The sequence below is a fragment of the Nannospalax galili genome, unplaced genomic scaffold (genome assembly GCF_000622305.1).
Source record: "Nannospalax galili isolate Female #2095 unplaced genomic scaffold, S.galili_v1.0 scaffold469, whole genome shotgun sequence".
Lineage (NCBI taxonomy): Eukaryota > Metazoa > Chordata > Mammalia > Rodentia > Spalacidae > Nannospalax > Nannospalax galili.
Window position 1 is genome coordinate 84,984 of NW_008359443.1, and position 378 is coordinate 85,361.

The following is a 378-nucleotide window of genomic DNA, read 5'->3' on the forward strand; positions in this document are numbered from 1 at the left end:
TCCACTGTGTCATTCCTCGATGAAATCAACAAGGTCAGACTAGGATTCAGTCATCAATTCTTTTTGGAATGCGGCTGAAAAGTAAAGATTTTGGAATGGTTGCCCCGGGCTTGTCCCAGTTCCATCCCTAGGAGCCGCTTCTCGTCCCTGCTCTGGTCCACCTAACTGGCAGTTTTCCAAGGCCCCCGGCAGGTTGAGTGGGAGACCCGAGGTTCATATGGTGCTGTTGTCACCCAGTGATGGCGGAGGGAGCCCTCGGCCTCCCCTGGACTTGGGTGAACAGCGAGAATAGTTACTGTATTTCCGGCCTCCTCCAGTGTGGGAAGAAGGAGACGGCCAGGGCCGGACGGGAATCAGCCCGCTCCTCGCCCCTCCCGC